Here is a 19,298-nt window from a genome sequence, read left to right as displayed (position 1 = left end):
AGGTGTGAAATGAACAAATCAACCTGGGAGCGTTCACCTCTGATGCTGAAACCCACATGCTCTCCTCTGGACCATAGCCCTTCCAGAGCACCAGGTATTGTAGAGAACGACGTTGGAGACGAGAATCTTCAATCCTCAAAATCTGGAACTCCAGATTACCATCAACCATTACTGGGGGCGGTGGTAGAGGTGAGGGCTCAAAAGGTTCCACATACTTCTTGAGTAAGGAATTGTGGAACATGTTGTGGACCTTAAGGGCCTGAGGAAGTTCAAGACGAAACGCTGCTGGGTTAATGACGGCAGTTATTTTATAGGGACCAATAAACCTAGGTCCCAGCTTCCAAGAAGAAACTTTCAATCTTATTTTCCTGGTAGACAACCACACAAAGTCATTCACATTCAGGTCAGGACCTGGCAAGCGTTTTCTGTCAGCCATACATTTATACCTGTCTCCCATGACCTTTAAATTACTCAGAACACCCTGCCATACCGAGGAGAGCAAACCATTCCTCCTCAGGAACTCCTAAAGCTCCTCCCCCACTAAAGTCACCAAACTGTGGGTGATAACCCTATGCACCAAAGAACGGTGACCTGCCAGTGGATTCTTGACAATGATTATTAATGGTAAATTCTGCCAGCGGTAAGTAGGATGCCCAATCCTCCTGATTTTCGGAGACGAAACACCTGAGGTAGGTCTCCAAATTCTGATTGACACGCTCAGTCTATCCATTCGACTGAGGGTGGAAGGCAGAGGAAAAGGACAGTTACACCCCTAGTCGAGAACAGAAAGCCTTCCAGAACTTGGAAACAAACTGGGTCTCCCGATCTGACACCACATCGGAGGGAATCCCGTGAAGCTTCACGATCTCATTTATGAACACCTGAGCAAGTATCTTGGCATTTGGAAGTGCAGGTAATACGACGAAGTGAACCATTTTACTGAACCTATTTACAACCACCAAAACCATCGTTTTACCTGCAGAAACTGGTAAGTCAGTAAAAAAATCCATGGATAAGTGTGTCTATGGCCTACTAGGGATAGGTGGCGGAAGAAGAGTACCAGACGGACGGGTATGCGAAACCTTAGAACGCGCACAAATACTACAAACAGTTACGTCTTCAATCACATCCCGATGCAACCTCGGCCACCAAAAACAACGAGAGAGGAGGTCCGCGGTTGCCTTACCACCTGGATACCTAGCAAGCACAGAGTCCCCCTGAGCCTCCAACACCTCACCCTCCAGTTCAGGAAACAGTGCCGAAATGACTACCCCTTTCTGTAATATCGGGGCAGGGTTCTCATGGTCACCACCAGGGAAGCTCCGGCACAAAGCATCAGCCTTGACATTTTTGACCCCTGGACGGAAAGTGACAACAAAATTGAACCTAGTAAAAAAACAGGGACCATCTGGCTTGCCTAGGCGTTGAGACGTTTAGCCAGTTGAAGATATGACAGGTTCTTATGGTCAGTAATAACAGTAATAGGATGGACAGCCCCCTCCAACAAATGTCGCCATTGTTTGAAAGCCAATTTGATCACCAAAAGTTCCCTATTACCCATGTCATAATTTCTCACAGCCAAAGACAATTTTTTTTAGAAAAGAAGGGACATGGACGCCATTTACCAGGGGACGGACTCTGAGACAACACAGCCCCAACCTCAACATCCGACGCATCAACCTCCACAATAAAGGATTGGGAAACATCGGGTTGACTGAGTATAGGTGCAGTGGAAAAATGATTCTTTAAGGAAGAAAAAGCCAGGAGGGAGGCATCCGACCATTTGGAAAAATCAGACCCCTTCTTAGTCATGTCAGTAAAGGATTTCACAATTACTGAGTAATTTTGAATGAATTTCCGGTAAAAATTAGTAAAGCGCAGAAAACATTGTAGAGCCTTCAGGTTCTCGGGACGTTCCTAATCAAGGACTGCACGGATCTTCTCCGGATCCATCCGAAAACCTGAAGATGACAACAAGTACCCCAAAAACTGCACCTCCTGAACAGCGAAAACACATTTTTCCAGTTTGGCATAAAGTTTGTTATCCCTTAATAACTGGAGCGCATGCTTAACATGCCCCCGATGTGTCTCCAAATCAGGTGAGTTAACCAAAATATCGTCCAGATAGACCACCACAAACCACCCTCCAAATGATGGAAAATATAATTAATGAAATGCTAGAATACCGCAGGTGCATTGGTCAAACCAAAAGGCATAACCAGACTCTCAAAATGTCCTTCCTGGGTATTGAACGCTGTTTTCCATTCGTCCCCTTCTCTGATTCTAACCAGATGGTAGGCTCCTCTTAAATCCAACTTGGAGAATACCTTAGCTCCTACAACCTGGCTGAACAAATCAGGAATCAGAGGAAGAGGGTATGGATCACGGATGATAATTTGATTTAATTCCTGGAAACCTAAACGGGGACATAGACCGCCATCTTTTTTCTTCACAAAGAAGAACCCTGCTGCCACTGGCGAAGATGAGGGTCTGATATGTCCCTTCTCCAGACTTTCCGCAATGAAATCCTTCATGGCTTGTCTCTCAGGGCCAGAAAGATTATACAGTCTGGACTTCGGTAATTTAGCTACGGGGGTCAGGTTAATAGGACAGTCATAAGCACGATGATGAGGAGGCAAATCCTGACACCCCTTCTCAGAAAAAACGTCCTCAAAGCCAGACAGAAAAGCAGGTAATATTGCAGTAGAGATGTGGCGCCCCTGAGGGTTCGGCCGCCACAGGAATGCTGCATTTCTCCAATGGAGTGTGGTGTTCCTCCTCTGAGGTAAGGCCAGTGTGATGGTAGTGACCTAACCTTTTGCATCCAACACCACATTTCCACCAGAGGGAGCTATTATGCACTAGGTGCTGCTCCCCTGGTTACAGGGAGACTGGGGAACACAAAGTGATAGGAACCAGTTAGTGGGTGTGGGTGGAGGAACAACTAGTTGGTTACACTTTTAGATTTCATATTTAATAGAATGCCATCTTTGATCTTGGTCCGTTCTTCTCTGGTCCTTAGTCTAGCCTTTGCTAGTCTGTCGGCTGTCACTGTGCTGTCAAACTACTGTGTGTAATGTGACTTCCCTCCGGGAGCGCAGATCCTGTGTGGGCCTGCACCGGCAAGGGACACAGCCCTCGTACCCCGATCCATGGGACGAGAGGTAGGTTGCAGACAAAGAATGTCTCAACCCGCCCGAGGACCAGGATCAAGAAGGCCCGGGAGCTTTAGAGTGTGGCTCCCTAGCAAATGGGTCCCGGGGAGGATGCAGACGCCACCTGTCCTCGCCTACCTGATCTATTCAGAGGGATTCCGGCTGCAGAAGGGGTACAGGCCCCCGACACCCGACCTTATACTCTACGTCCAGGACGGGAAAGCCCGGTTAGGCCCTGAGGATCCCGCCGGGCGTCGGATGGAGAGGAATTGCCACCCGAGCCCTACACCAGAGAGGAGCTCAGAGGGAGACCCGGCCTATCCACACACGCACAGATGGGAAAGGGTGAAGTCTGTAGTGCAGGAACACTCTGGTGTAGGGTCGCTACCGAACACTGGACTTCCTCGGAGATAGTCGGATCCCCCGTCCCTGGTGGCCGCAGGACTCCGCGAGGAGCAGGGAGTCGCCTTCCCGCTAATATCTCTGAGTGAGTAAAGCCTTGGAAGTTCACCCCTATGGCCTCCGGACTGTTCATTACGCGCCATACCACGCGACGCGGTGCCCATTCTCCCCGCGCTACTGCTAGCCCCCTTCGTCCTGTTTGACTGCCCTGAGGCCTTGCTCCGCCTGTGGGGAGCAGTAAGAACTTTAGCCGCCACGACACCGTGCCTCGGCGGACTGCTAGCGGCGCTGGTGGCCCTTCACCAGACACCACAGGTGGCGTAGTCGTTAATATAAGCCAACACCATCTCTTTCTAATGTGACGGCCCTGAGCACGGGTCGGGCCCGGGCCACGGCTGCATCCCATCTCTTCAACACAGGGCCCGACACCGAGTCCCCCAACACCCAGGGTAAAACACGGGCTTTCTGAGTAGAGGCATCACAGAGACAGTAGCAAGGGAAATATCTAAACACTTCTCATGGCAGTAATCTCCACATTCAATAATCTCCCTGGTTTGTCAATCTACCAACAGATTATGTTTAACAAGCCAAGAAATACCCAAAACAATAGGTGTGGGTAGATTGTCCTGGACATAGCAAGGGATTATTTCACAATGAACTGACCCCACTCTCAGTTTTACATTATGTACAATTTGAGTAAATGCTTTCTGTACAAGTGGCGCCGAGTCAATGGCGAAGATGGAAATAGGTTTAGCTAAAGTACAGCAAGCAAGACCATGAGTTTTCACAAACTCAGCATCAACCATGCCGGCTACACTGTCAACAAACACAGAAATTTTCTTGTTTTTCTCTCTAGCACCACCTCTGCTGTCAGGACAAAGCGGGAACTGCAGATTGGCAACAAATGCACCCCCTGTTTATCCAACTCGAGACTACCAAGAGTTAATCGAGTCTGCTTTTGTTTAGGAACTGAAGAACAGGTTCCAACAAAATGTCCCTTTTTCCCACAAAAAAAATATGCCTATTTTCTTGCGAATCTTCGGGGAGATGTATGATGCAGAGACACTCCCTAACGGCATGGGTTCCTACACCTCCCACAGTACTGTCTCACCCCCCCCCCCCCCGACCGCTCCCCCGGCAGATGTACACAACCACGACAAGAAGGCCCCGGAGAAGGTGGTCTAACCCGTCTATCTCGAAGGCGTCTATCAAGACGTATGGCCAACGACATGGCAGCCTCCAAGGACTGAGGGGTTTCATATACTGCCAAGGCATCTTTCAACCTTCCAGTAAGTGTAGCACCCTGAGGATTCGGCTGCTACAGTGGTATTGCACCTCAACCCAGAGGTGTGATATTCCACTCCCGGGTAAGGATGGAGTGTGGGACTGAGCTCGGTAGGCTGCATGCACTACACACATCCCATTTCCGAGGAGCAGACCGACGGTACTCCCACTTAGAAATGTGCAGGTACGACCGAGTCTGTTCCTGGCTGGAGTGGGAGGGGGGTGGAACATCCCAAGTAGTGTAGGGGTAGATAGGGGGAGCAGCCTGGGTAAAGATAGGAGCTCATTGGGTGCTGGTCGCCTGAGCTCACACATAGAGGGTGTATATAAGGTGGGCACCATCAAAGAACAGGGTCAGTCTGTCAGAGTCAGGAAGAGGAGCAGAGAAGCCCCAGAGAGAGAGGAGAAAGCAAGAAAGACCCAGAGGGGGAAACAGAAAAGGAACTCTGAGAACCCAAAGTCCATCAGCGGGTGAAGAGTTGGCATTAGGGTACCGGATCCCAAGCTGGTGGGGGCAAAAGCACACCCTAGCCAGAGACCGGAGGCCGTGGGCAGCGTCTGCCACGGCCACCCACCACATCCACCCCGAAGGCATACCACGTGGAGGGTCAGGGAACCCAAGGCCAAGGGTCTCCCAACAGAAGGCCCGAGGGAGCTGGACCTAGGTGGATCACTAGTGGGGACGGCCAGAGGAAAGGACAGAAGGAGAGCTCAGGGTCACGCTCCGGACTTGCTTGGGGGTTGGCTGAGTCCAGGACCTGGTGGACGCAGCACGGCTCGGGTGGTCACTTGAAGCTGGAGTGACCGGAACATCAGCAGTGAGTAAATACCCTAAACTGCACAACCCGACTCTGTCTTCCTTTAACATCTATGCTGCACCACCACAACCCCCATCCTCTGCACCTGACCCCCTGAGGCTATACCCCACCCGTTGGGGGTTATACCACCAAAAGCTGCACCAACACCATCAGCCTCAGCGGACCCTGCTGCAGCGGCGGCCATAGTGACCGCAATACAACGGGTGGCGTAGTCGACAATAAAGAACTTAATAACATCTGTAGGACTGCCACATACAACTGAGTTTGACACCCTGGGCACGGACCGGGTCACAGCCACTCGGAAGACTACAACTCCCATCTGATCCGGCTCCGGATATTCCCCCTAAAGAATATGGCCCAGGGGGCGCGTCAACTTTGGCGTAGTCGGCAGGATTACGTGCCCGCAACAACCGGGTACTGCGTGCCTGAAGAAAAGAACGAGTTTACCTCAAAAAGAAGTCTCCTGCCGGTTCCGGAGGGTCCCCGCCATCGGACTCCATCACAGATCGATTCCCGCCGGTTGTCCGCCATTAACAGCTTTTTCCCGCCATCTGCAGAGTTTCCCGCCACTGGGAGACGATTCCCGCCATTTCCAAAGGTTTCCCGCCTTGTCAGAGCGGACGCCATTATGGGCGTGCCAGAGGATGGCAAGAGGCCGCCTCCCATCGTGGGCCAGGACCGAAAATGGCGCCAAAAGTGGAAACCGCCCCCACCAACAGAGACTGTGATGCTAGAGGTGTCTGTCAGCGTGAAAGAACTGCCCCTGGAGCTGACAATCACCAAGTGGCCCCGGGACCGCCCTCGAAGTGGGAGGACTGAGAAGGAGAGAACAAAGATGGGTGTCGCTTGGAGCAGTCTGGAGCGAGCGCACCCGGAGGCAAGAAGCCTGGAGAAGAGTATCGGAGGAGCTTACCCGGAGATGGCGAGAAAGCAGAGCAGCACCGGCCCGTTGGCCAGGAGCCTGCTAGAAACAGAGGAGGGAGAGCAGAGCAGCACCGGCCCGCTGGCCAGGAGCCTGCTGGAGACAACAGAAGGAGAGCAGAGCAGCACCGACCCGTTGGTCAGGAGCCTGCTGGAAACAACGACCCCACTAGGCCTAGTGGAGGTCCTAGCACAGCTCCCCCGAGACCGGGAGTGTGCACAGACCGCTCTGGAGGGCCTCGCAAGGAGGATGGCCCGGGTGCAGCGAGAGACGTTGGCAGAGTGGAGCCGTGAGATGGCCCAGCAGACCGAGACCTGTCAGCGGAGCACGCCACCCAAGATGAGGAGACAGACCGCCTCTGAGGATGGCGCGGGAGGACTGAAGGCCGGAGACGGCGCCGAGAAGGGAGCCGAACGAGTGGAGGCAGGTAAAGGGGATGTCTCTACCCCAAACCGGGAAACCGCGTACCTGCCCCAGCTCCCCGTCGCAGAGCCCGAAGTCTATCCTGCCGTGCCCGTCGCTGCAACGTCACCGCCGCAGACTAGGCCTCAAACGGGAGCCGCGACCCCTGTGACGTCACACGCCTCGACCCCGAGCGTGACCAAGCAGGAAGTACCACCAGCCTGGTCGCAAGGCCTAGTACCCCCGGGCGCCGCAATACCAACAGCGCCCCCTACCTCCGCGGAGCCCCCGGCCTGGTCGCAGGGCCAAGTAGCCCAGGGCGCCGCCGTCCTTACGGTGCCCTTCACTTTCCAGGTGCCCCAGGCCTGGCCGCAAGGCCTGGGCAACCCGGGCGCCACCACCACCGCGCCCATAAAACCAAGAGTGCCGCATCTGGGAGAAGATCTGTTTGCCCAGCATACGTGCCCGAACGGGTCTGAAGCCAAAGGTAACCATAAAGAAAGAGCAGGAGGACGCCGTCGTTAAGTACAGCAGAGTACAAGCTGTATATAGTTGCCCGTCGGGGCACAGTGAACTGCTGATAATATAGTCCCCGTTGGGACCAGCAAGTGTGAACTGTTTATCCGTTTATCCCTTAAATCCCACTGACCGAGGACTGAGAGCGGTCATTCCTCCCTAATACCTGGCCGAGGACTGAGAGCGGCCATAATCCCTGTATATAGTTGCGCGTCCTAAAGCGCCCCCTACCGGTTTTATAGGAAAACCAGTTTTCTAGAGAGACTGTCGCACTTTACCCGGTCACACGTTGCACAGTGACCGGAGGAGGAGCCAGAGGCGACGAGAATGTTTTATATGAAGAGTTATATGATGCTGCTAATATATGTTGTTTTATATGTTTTATATGTTTATGCAAAAATTTGTATGTTGTGGATGTTTATGTCTTACAGCCCGAGGACGTGCTGTGATTTACCAGGGGGGAATGTAGCACCCTGAGGATTCGGCTGCTACAGGGGTATTGCACCTCAACCCAGAGGTGTGATATTCCACTCCCGGGTAAGGATGGAGTGTGGGACTGAGCTCGGTAGGCTGCATGCACTACACACATCCCATTTCCGAGGAGCAGACCGACGGTACTCCCACTTAGAAATGTGCAGGTACGACCGAGTCTGTTCCTGGCTGGAGTGGGTGGGGGGTGGAACATCCCAAGTAGTGTAGGGGCAGATAGGGGGAGCAGCCTGGGTAAAGATAGGAGCTCATTGGGTGCTGGTCGCCTGAGCTCACACATAGAGGGTGTATATAAGGTGGGCACCATCAAAGAACAGGGTCAGTCTGTCAGAGTCAGGAAGAGGAGCAGAGAAGCCCCAGAGAGAGAGGAGAAAGCAAGAAAGACCCAGAGGGGGAAACAGAAAAGGAACTCTGAGAACCCAAAGTCCATCAGCGGGTGAAGAGTTGGCATTAGGGTACCGGATCCCAAGCTGGTGGGGGCAAAAGCACACCCTAGCCAGAGACCGGAGGCCGTGGGCAGCGTCTGCCACGGCCACCCACCACATCCACCCCGAAGGCATACCACGTGGAGGGTCAGGGAACCCAAGGCCAAGGGTCTCCCAACAGAAGGCCCGAGGGAGCTGGACCTAGGTGGATCACTAGTGGGGACGGCCAGAGGAAAGGACAGAAGGAGAGCTCAGGGTCACGCTCTGGACTTGCTTGGGGGTTGGCTGAGTCCAGGACCTGGTGGACGCAGCACGGCTCGGGTGGTCACTTGAAGCTGGAGTGACCGGAACATCAGCAGTGAGTAAATACCCTAAACTGCACAACCCGACTCTGTCTTCCTTTAACATCTATGCTGCACCACCACAACCCCCATCCTCTGCACCTGACCCCCTGAGGCTATACCCCACCCGTTGGGGGTTATACCACCAAAAGCTGCACCAACACCATCAGCCTCAGCGGACCCTGCTGCAGCGGCGGCCATAGTGACCGCAATACAACGGGTGGCGTAGTCGACAATAAAGAACTTAATAACATCTGTAGGACTGCCACATACAACTGAGTTTGACACCCTGGGCACGGACCGGGTCACAGCCACTCGGAAGACTACAACTCCCATCTGATCCGGCTCCGGATATTCCCCCTAAAGAATATGGCCCAGGGGGCGCGTCATAAGCCCCTCACAAATTTTGACTTCTAAGGGCTGTGTCATTCCATTTGGAATCCGTTGCCCATCTACGGAATTCTGAACTGTATGTCTCCACTGGCCAATTCCCCTGCTGATGGTGGCGTAGCCTAGACTCAGCCAAGGCGACTCGGACAGGGTCATCATAGATGAGGGCCAGACCCCTGAAAAACCCCTCCACAGACTGGAGACAAACCGAGACCTGCGGTAAAGAAAACGCCCATGACTGAGGATCTCCCTGCAGTAGAGAGATCACAATTCCAACCCGTTGCTCCTCATTTCCGGAGGAGTAAGGACAAAGTTTAAAATACAGTTTGCAGTCCTCCTTGAAAACAAAAAACTTGTCCCTACCTCCTGAAAACCTGTCCGGGAGGGCAACCTTGGGTTCAGGCTGAACAGGCCTACCTGCAGAGACCCCCACATTGGCGACTTGTAGCCGCTGATGCTGCTGAACCTCACAGCGGACATCAGAGACAGACTGTGCAGCCACTTTGTGAGCTCTGCAACTGAACCCATGCCAAGGGAGAAAGGAAAAAAGAAAAGGTCCATACCCAAAAACACACAGAGAAAAAAAAATCCCAAAGTGTTAGGTTTTTTTTCTTTTTCCCTTTTCAAAATGTGCTCGGCCGGCGATAATGTCACGCAAAGTGTGGGAAAGACTAAGTGCAACACAGAGGGAAGAGGGAAAGGGAGCCCAGACTCTAGGGAAAGGGGGGAGTGGAGACCTCCTAGGCTGATATAGTGTCACCCTGTCTCCACTAACGTCCCTATATTGGTTCTTCACCAATCGCCGCATGTGTACCTCACCCTGTCTTTCCCTGGCATTAGGCTCAGGCTAGGGAAGGGAGGGGATGAGCACTAGTCGATCCCCACTGAACACTAAAGACAACAAGGGGGGGACAAGCAAGGGAAAATTGCTTAGCTTTAGTCGACTCCAGATAAATGCGCACACGTTCTCTAGCACCAGAGAGGAATAAGTACTGCTCTTGCTCAAGCCTTCACAAGGAGTAATGAATATCACCAACACCTCCCTCTGGCACACAGCAGGTATTTATACACCCAGGCCAGTGTGTTAATTAGCCAGAGGAAGGTAGCCGCTGGGTCCTAGAGATACAGCTTCCAAGAAGTTGTCTGTAATGCCAAAAGAAGAGATCTCCTGCAACCAACTGCAGGGCGACTGTCTGTTACTTATGACACACACGTGACAGAAATATTCAAAATTCTGCAAAAAACAGTACTGTGTGCACTATAGGACATTTTCCCATTAAATTAAGTCAGAAAGTTATTCAGTTATTTTTATGTGGATATAGTAAAAAGAATCTATTTCTAAATATCCCTGTCAAAAACCTATGAATGTATCATTAGAGTGCAGATTTTTGGAGGTAAGAGTCCTGTAAGTAGAATTTGTATCAGACATTTATTATGTATCGATTTGATAAGCCGTAAGTGTCACAGAAGTTATTAAGCTTTAATTTTTTAGTGCATGTTTCAGTATGACGATGTGGCCCATGGACCAAAAAAGGTTGTGCACCCTGTTTCACACTGTACTGCATGACCCAATGTTGTTATGATAATGATAATGGTTGTTATGTGTCCCAAGTAAATCAATTCCTTTTTCCACAATTTCGGAGTGCTAATAATTTTGCTGAAAGCTGAAGTATGCGACAGGTTATGTGTCCAGACAGACACAAGGAGCACAGCAATGCATCATTTGCTGAGACTGATGCAAGGAACTTCCTAGAAGTTTATGCAACTAAGTAACTTAGTTAAGCAGTTCAGCATCTCAAAATTTCTGAGTACTTGTAAGGTGCGCAGGGCAATAGTCATGGTTGAGGGTCTGTGTTACCATGCCCTGGCACCCCACAAATGAACATTGCCCCAGTCTCTTAGTGTCACACTGGGTGCAATGCAGTGTACTCATATTCTGGCCGGAAGCCTCCGCTGCATCCACGTCCTTTGGTCCAGGAACAGCCCGCACACAAATCAGGGGACACCTGCTTCTTATCAAACAGTCCAACTTTACTTAACAGTCCGAGTTCAATTGATGTTGCAGCACAGTATGCTTCCATGTTCTCCACTTGTTCAGCCTGAGCTGTCCCTTCGCTTACTGGCTCCTTCAGCCCCTGGGATACTCTGTCCGGTTCTGCAGTACTCTCAAGACCCATCCCGTCTCCCTTATTTGTTTCCATGTCGGGCTTCCACTTGTTGGAAGGGAATAAGGCACACTTCGCAGTGACTAGTTCATCTGTAAGCCCCGGACGTTACAGGAATGTCTGCTGAAGAAAGTTGCTAACGTTTTCATGCTGCCAAAACAATCCGTACTTCTCGTGCCCTCCAGCCGTCTCACCTTAAACTTATCACACAGCGTCTATGACCACTTCTTGAGGCAGCACTGACTGTGCTCACTTTTCTTCCCAAGGCAATCAGTTCTGATGAAGGTCTAAATAGATCAAAACGTTATTTTGTGGATTGACAATAAATCTATCACGCAATTAAAAATATCTGAGTGCCAAGTTTATTATCGATACTGGACTACGGGTTGGAACCCTACTTGGCCACTTGTATTTCTCATTAGGAATGCCGTATACTTTTCCCTACATATTGGTTCCATTTTATATCACTCTAGCCCCTCCCATGCTGGGCTGGTTCCAAACATATTAACTGTATCTAACCTTGTACTCCACTTCCTATAACTAATATGCCCACCTCTTCATATTTCCCTTTCCTAAATAAAGCTATCAGCCTTATACTATACCATATGTCCTCGTCTATCTAAAGTCACTAGCTATCTCTAACCTAAGCACTAAACGGTATCCTATACTATCCCTCTATCTTGTACACAAATAACATTGTACATTAGTCACAATACATTAGGAGAGCCGCATACGTTAGTACCTATAAAACTCTATGCAGTTTCACATGTCACAATACACTCTTTTACAAATGCTGTTTTAAGGGGGAGATTCATATGACAGTCCCTATCACACCCTTACAAGCTGATGATTCTCCTGAAAGCTGAAATCTGCAACAGAAGGGTCAACCATGAGTTGCAGTTGTCGTCCTCCTCCCCGGCTACATAACCCTATTATGGCAACATACAGTCTGCAAATACTCCACGACTACCCTCCTTGACATCCAAGATATACAAAGTGCATATAATCTAGATTGAGGTGCAAGTCATAAATGCTTAGAAGGAATCTCAAACCTCTCTGACTTCAAGTTATACAAAGCATGTTACATCTTCTTTTTTCAATATACATCTTCTTATCTGCCAGTGACCTTGGGCTTGAGTGGACAGGTCACTGAGTCCCACAAGATAAACACATTTCTCTCCTCCTGATGTCATTATTGCCATCATCTGATTGAATACAGAGGCTCCTGACTAAATACAAAGTAAGTGGGTAGCAAAGATCCATAGCTGAGATCTCCTCCAGTAAATCAAATGTCAGGGACATGAGGAATGTCGCTGACTATTGAAATGAATAATGGAAATAATAAGTATATGGATCCTGTTAATGCAGATGGTTCTAGTGCACATAGCTACCCCATGCAACAGCAAGACAGTTTTACGGTGGGGCAAACTTGGCAGCTGCATGGGACCCCTAAGTACTGGATCCCTGGGATCAATCGGCGCACGGAGCAAGATCCCTCTGTCTCCTGCTGTAGTTTACACTGATCCATTCAACCAATGCAGAAATGGAAGAGAAACACGATTAGTGTAACACAGTATGACCTTGTTTAGCTTTCTGGCAAAGTGGCAAGATAACGCCGATGCTTGAGCTAGTCTCATTGAAAGCAAGCAAGCCGTGTAAGTGCTGGTATTTCTGCGTGTGGCACTCATACTCCAGACTAAATAAATTGAGATGCATTGAAAATTTTGTTTTTATTTTGCCATCATTTGCAGATCAGTAACTCGTCTATCCATCCTGTGATTCCCATAATTCCACCAATTTTCCTGCTTGATGTTGCAATTTTAATGTTGATGAATGTACAGTATATATACTGTAGAATTTACCAGTCAAACATTTGGACACATAAGTTGATGCAATGGTTTTCTTTATTCTTTTTGGAACTGCAAAACACACCTGATGGTTGCAAACACTATCTGAATGCCGGTGATTCCACAAATAAAGTCTCGATGAGGCAAAACTCTACATTGGACGCCATTCTAGGGGACAATCTAATGAAGCTGCTTGAGAGAATGGTAAGGGTATATAAAGCTGTCATCAGAGTAAAAGGGGGGGTCTTTGAGGAATCTAAGGTTTAACACATATTCTGGTTTGTTTCTTTCTTTCTATATCTATCTCTCAATCTAATCTCTTTATTACTTTATTCTTTCCAAATGTGTTCCTTCATTGTCTTGGTATCAGTCTGAATCTTCCATGTGCACATTCCAATAAGAACAAGGAAAACCATTACATGAACAGGTGTGTCCAAAAGTCTAAATTTTGCAGTCAGACGTTGTTTGTAGCTGATGATGAGGATTGCGCACATGTCAGGAGGAGTTTTGGTCCACTCCTCTTTGCAGATCATCGCTAAATCATTAAGATTTTGAGGCTATCGCTTAGCAACTCGGAGCTTCAACTCCCTCCATAAGTTTTCTATGGGATTAGGGTCTGGAGACTGGCTAGGCCACTCCATGACCTTACTGTGCTTCTTTTTGAGCCACTCCTTTGTTGCCTTGGCTGTATGTTTTGGGTCATTGTCTTGCTGGAAGACCCAGCCACAACCCATTTTTAATGTCCTGGCGGAGGGAAGCAGGTTGTCACTCAGGATTTTATGGTACATGGCTCCATCCATTCTCCCATTGATGCGGTGAAGTAGTCCTGTGCCCTTAGCAGAGAAACACCCCCCAAAACATAATGTTTCCACCTTCATGACAGTGGGGATGGTGTTCCTTAGGTCATAGGCAGCTTTTCTCTTCCTCCAAAGATGGCGAGTTGAGTTAATGCCAAAGAGCTCAATTTTTGTCTCATCTGACCACAGCACCTTCTCCCAATAACTCACAGAATCATCCAGATGTTCATTGGCCAACTTCAGACGGGCCTGCAAATGTGCCTTCTTCAGCAGGGGGACCCTGCGGGCACTGCAGGATTTTAAACCTTTAAGGTGTAATGTGTTACCAATGGTTTTCTTGGTGACTGTGGTCCCAGCTGTCTTGAGATCATTAACAAGTTCCCCCTGTGTAGTTTTAGGCTCATCTCTCACCTTCCTTATGAACAAGGATTCCCCACGAGGTGAGATTTTGTATGGTGCCCCAGATCGATGTCGATTGACAGTCATTTTGTATTTCTTCTATTTTCTTACTATTGCACCAGCAGTTGTCTCCTTCTCACCCAGCATCTTACTTATGGTTTTGTAGCCCATTCCAGCTTTGTGCAGGTCTATGATCTTGTCCCTGACAGCCTTAGAAAGCTCTTTGGTCTTGCCCATGTTGTAGAGGTTAGTCTGATTGATTAATTGAGTCTGTGGACAGGAGTTTTTTATATAGGTGACTATGTAAGACAGCTGTCTTTAATGCAGGTAACGAGTTGATTAGGAGCGTCTAACTTGTCTGTAGGAGCCAGAACTCATAATGTTTTGTAGGGGATCAAATACTTATTTCTCACTGCAAAATGCAAAGAAATTTATCTAATTTATACAATGTGATTTTCTTGATTTTGTTTTGGGATATTCTATCTTGCAGTGTTAAAATTAATCTACCCTTAAAATTATAGACTGTTCATGTCTTTGTCAGTGGGCAAACTTACAAAAACAGCAAGGGGTCAAATACTTATTTCCTTCGCTGTATACATACATATTGTGACAGGTAGAAGTAGTGCTGTTGCTTCAAAAACATCCAGCAACTAGAAGAGTTAACACAATCACAGGAAACAGGAAGTGGTTTTCTTCAGAAGCATCCAGCAACTAGAGGGGTTAACACAGTCACAGGAGACAGGGAGTGGTCAGCAGAGGCCCAGGGGGATTGTGAGAACTTGTTTACTGTCTAGAAGCAGCCAAAGGGATGAGACGTGTATGATCTGTATCTCACAGAAACTCAGGCAAGTGGATCATAGTGAGCAGGATTCAAGGAAAGAGTGTAACTGAGCTAAGGTCAGATACCCTGTACTACTAGTTGAGGAATCCTATCGTCGGGCAGGAAGAAAAGGACTGGAATGAATTGTGTCACAGGGATCATCTCCCTCACCAATCCCTCCCCCCCTCTATCTCACTGCAGGATAAATAATGCTGTGTACTATTGTGCCTTTGTGAAGGAAAAGCCTGTAATTGTTTATGGAAAGTCTGTTGCTTTAAAGGACTGATGTGTTGTGCTGGTCATGAACCTACATTAAATACCATTGTTGAATTGTTCATAAGGACTCTGTCAAGTGTGTCTATGCCAGCAAGCTCATACATCTCATCACTGAGAAAGCTGCAATTCATGGTTGCCCTGAGCATAGGTGGATTATAATAAGGGCAATCTGGGCTACCGCCCGGGGCCCGAGGCTTCGAGGGGGCCCATGACCCGATTGCTCTCATTATAATGATTTATGTGCCATGCAGCCGATGCAGCGCACATATCCCGGCAAATTGCAGGGGCGGGCTGGGCAGGGAAGCCCTAGGCCGCTCCCCCAGCAGCTCCTAGGCCGCTCCCCCAGCAGCTCCTAGTCCGCACCTACAGTAGTTCCTAGGTTGCTCCACCAGCCCGGAGACCCCTTGGCCGCTCCCCGAGCAGCTCCTAGGCTGCTCCCCCAGCAGCCATTCACAGATAGCAGACACGGCCCTGTGCGCGGCCGTGGCTGCTGAAATGACGTCATGCAGTGTGCGTCCGGCCAGCACTGCTGCGTGCTTACTACCAAAGAGGACCTGGACCGGAGACAAGCCGGGGGATGGGGACCGGAGACAAGCCAGAGGATGGGGACTGGAGACAAGCCGGGGGATGGTGAGTGACTGCTTCCCAATGTACCCCCTGGGTGTCTGTGTGCATGTATGATTGTGTTTATCTATGTATGTGTGATATGTCTGTTTATATGTATTTTTCTGCATATCTTCAAATATCTTTAGGCCTATACTGTGTCTTTGTATATTTCTGTATATGTGTCTGTATGAGTGTGTGGACATTTCTGCCCGTATATGTGCAAGTCTGCATGTTTATACATGACTACGTGTGTGACTGCATGTGCATGATTTTGTGTGCGCGTGCACGTGCCTGCTGGTGTCTGACTAAATGTTTGTACGGCACCCAGGGAACTACGTGCAGTCCCGTACTGAACCCAGGGAGCTACGTGTGGCCCCGTACTGCACCTAGGGAGCTACATGCAGCACCTTACTGCACCCAGGGAGCTATGTGCGGCCGCGTACTGCACCCAGGGAGCTACGTGCGGCGCCGTACTGCACCCAGGGAGCTACGTGCGGCCCATACTGCATCTAGGGAGCTTAGTTGGGGTTCATACTGTATCTAGGGAGCTATGTGGGGCTCATACTGTATCTAGGGAGCTATGTGGGGCTTATACTGTATGTAGGGGCTATGTTGGGGCTCATAATGTATATAGTGGGATGTCAGCATACTTAATTCTGCTATTGAGCAAAATTAATTTCAGCTTATTGGTTCGGCCTCCACAACAGTCACGGTCTCTCATGTGGCCCCTTGGGAAAATTGATCTCCCACCCTGCTCTATCTTGTTTAGAGCTATGTTATGCATAGGGCTGTACACAAGGGAAAAATTTTTCCATCTATAGATATGTACCATACCTTCTGTGTTTTGCTCACAAGACCTATCACATGATTTATCAAAGGGGATCTTGTGACATGTCACGTGATACATCAGGTACCGGTGGGGGCCCACGCCTTCTAAACTGCCCGGGGCCCTAGCTACTTTTAATCCACCCCTGGCCCTGAGTAACAGTTCCCCCTGGATTCCAAAAACTCATGATGGCCCGTACGGGTAATTCTGCGTGTAGAGAGAGCAGAGGAAAAGTGACTGGAAAACACAGCAGCACAGCACCCGAACTTAACTCTGCTACTCCAGTTAAAGGGGACCAGCCCTAAAGAAAACTCACTAACTGGAAATACAAATGGACAGAATCAGTGGGCTGCTTCTTCAGTTAACCTGTGAAAAATTGAGAGCAATAGGAGAACATATAAAGATGTCAGAAGAACAGATCTCTAAAGCATGCACCTGCAGACAACTTTTAGCTGCCATTAATGCACAGATGGATGAGCTGGGGGCGAAAGAAATGAAGCTAACACAGTTTCTAACAGGGTTGAAGTTGGAAGATGGAGGGGTGGCGCCTACTACCAAGAGCAGAAATCTCCTTCCACAGAAAGAACTACAGGAAATGAAAGAACAATTCAAAGCCTTAACAACAGCCCTGCTGAAATCTACCAAACCCTCTGAACGCATGGCAGACTCTGACAGAACCTTTCACCTGCTCGCATTAGATAAATCAGGAAGACAGTCTTCTCCAACACCACAAATCACCATAAGGAAATAGTTCAAGATCCTGTGACAGATTGGAGAGTGTGAACAGAAAGAGAAACTGTCTTATATGAACTTGTTGCACCAGATCGATGCAGGATTACAGAAAGGCTACATGCCAGATGAGGTAGTTGAGGGGGTGGTGAAAGCGATCAGCACAGGACTGGACCTTCGCAGTATGCTAGAAATGAAAAGTCAATTGACCCTACCACAGCTGAAGATGATTTTAAAAGGCCACTATAAAGAAGAGAGTTCTTCAGAATTCTTCCACCGACTCATTAACATCTTACAGAACAATAATGAATCACCCCAAAGTTTCTTATTCAGAGCGATTGAACTTAAGGATAGACTGTTGTTCGCATCCAGAGATGTAGGGGTGGAGGAGAAGTTTGATGCTGGGTTAGACCAGAAGAAGTTCTTGAGATCGTTGGGAATGGGCTTAATCAGCAAAGATATTAAGCTACAGCTGAAACAGTACCTAGAAGATCATGGCATTCCGGACGAAGTCCTAATTGAAAAAATGAATGAGGCAGCTAGTTTGGAGTGAGAGAGCAAACAGAAGTTAAAGAATGGCTCTGCTCCTAAAACCACCAAAATGAGTCAGCTGAAGTTGGAGACCCCCAGTTGCGAGTCCGAAAATCATCATGAAGACCCTCCAGTACCACCGCCGAGAGTGAACCTTAAACCACCAACAAACGGGAAGACAGCCAGCGCTGACTGGGAAGAAGTAATTGGAGAATTGCGAGCTGAGTTGCTGGAGGTGAAAAAGTTGATTCGTTCCATTCCAGAATCTGTATCTCTCAGACCCAGGAGTCAGTTCCAAAACAGAAGATACCCGGCTTGTGAGGCGTTCATCAAATCAGAGTGCGGTATGTGTCCACTGTTTAAGATGTGGTGAGGAAGAACATTATGCCAAGGAATGCCAATGGTTATGGTCGTTTGGGTTAAAAGACAGGAGGTTGCCAGGGCGGGGCGACTGGTAACCGCAACACGGAGATGGCCCCAGAAGCAAATCCAAATCCCACCAACCCCCGGAACGGCGCATGAGGTAAAACGTGATTCATAGAGTAAAGAAAGCACAGAATACAATGGACCTGAAAGAAGTCAAGGTAGGCCTGCGCTCAACCGTCATCCCTGCAAACCAAATGGTGGGGGAGAGGTGTGGAGTCCGGGTGGAACCGGGAAGAAAAGTCCAGAAGAGACTGTTTGTGCCAAAAGGCTCCTCAGAACTTTCGGAAGGCATAGTTCAAGGTGAGACTGTGCTTACGATTCCTACTGGTGGTTTTGCCCGAGTAGCAGTACCAGTGATGAATACCACGAAATACAAAATTAGACTGGATCCAAAGACTGTGTTAGGTCACATCAAAAAGTTAAAGCGGTATATCCAGCCAGTGTGAGACCAGCCCAGAGGTCTACCATGAATTCAGTCTCCCCACCAAGGAACAGTAGTTGCTCAGGGGAGGAAATTGCACGACCCACCTCGGGGTCTTGGGATCCCCCAGTACCTCAGGAACAATTGTGTGCTGAAGATCTAGCGGTAGCAAAACAGATGCTGAGAGAAGAGTGTCATGCATTATCCAAAGATGACTCTGATATAGAATGTATCCCGTCGTTGCATTTCAAAATCAATTTGAAAGACACGACCCCAGTAACCAGAAGTTACATGTCTGTGCTGAAACCATT

At 49.0% G+C, this 19,298-nt stretch overlaps 1 pseudogene; it reads right to left on the bottom strand.

Moving 5' to 3' along the window:
- Positions 1 to 11,345, bottom strand: part of LOC141244355 (cingulin-like) — a 75,164-nt pseudogene extending 63,819 nt beyond the window's left edge.
- Between the last annotated feature and the right edge of the window lie 7,953 nt (positions 11,346 to 19,298).

Source organism: Phyllobates terribilis, unplaced genomic scaffold, assembly GCF_046119375.1.
Source record: "Phyllobates terribilis strain yellow unplaced genomic scaffold, ASM4611937v1 Scaffold_2__4_contigs__length_985480577, whole genome shotgun sequence".
Classification (NCBI taxonomy): domain Eukaryota; kingdom Metazoa; phylum Chordata; class Amphibia; order Anura; family Dendrobatidae; genus Phyllobates; species Phyllobates terribilis.
This window is presented reverse-complemented; position numbering and strand designations above follow the sequence as displayed.